Raw genomic sequence first — 629 nt, forward strand, 5'->3', positions numbered from 1 at the left:
GCTAGGAGGCCGCACAAGGCGTTGGCTGCGGCCGTCACCCTCGGGACCAGGAGCTCGAAGTGTGGTCCGAACGTCCATCTACTGGTGAGACCCAGGTACTTCATTTGGCGTCTCACCTCTCTCTTCTCCTCTTCTTTGCTGATGGTCGCGGACAGTTCGGGAGGAGATGTTCCTCTGCGTCAGTGGTCGAAGAACCAAAGGGCCTCGGATTTGGCCGGTGACACTCAGGCTGAGCCTCCGAATGGCGCGTACCACGGCGTCCTCCGTAAGATTCGCCGTCTCGTGTCGCCACCGTCCCCCGGCCAGAACCAGAGTATCGTCGGCGCAACACAGCATGCCTGCGCCCGGGGGCATAGGACATCGGAGGACGGAGTCGTAGGCCGTGATCGATAGTATGGGTCCCTGTACCTAAAACTCCATGGTGGTCTGTCCTGACGCTTTGGTCGAGGTGCACCCGGACTCTCTTGCGAATTACTACCGGGGTGCCCCCTGTCGTCTATCTCCCTGTCGTTCTTGAAGGGAGGCGTCTGGGTCCCTGTACCGAACCCTGCGGAACGCCGCGCTCGACCCGTCTTCTCTCTTCTTCGTTCTTCCCGATGTAGACGATCCATCTGTCGGTCAGGTACGCC

The sequence above is a fragment of the Bombus impatiens genome, unplaced genomic scaffold (genome assembly GCF_000188095.3).
Source record: "Bombus impatiens unplaced genomic scaffold, BIMP_2.2 scf_0013, whole genome shotgun sequence".
Lineage (NCBI taxonomy): Eukaryota > Metazoa > Arthropoda > Insecta > Hymenoptera > Apidae > Bombus > Bombus impatiens.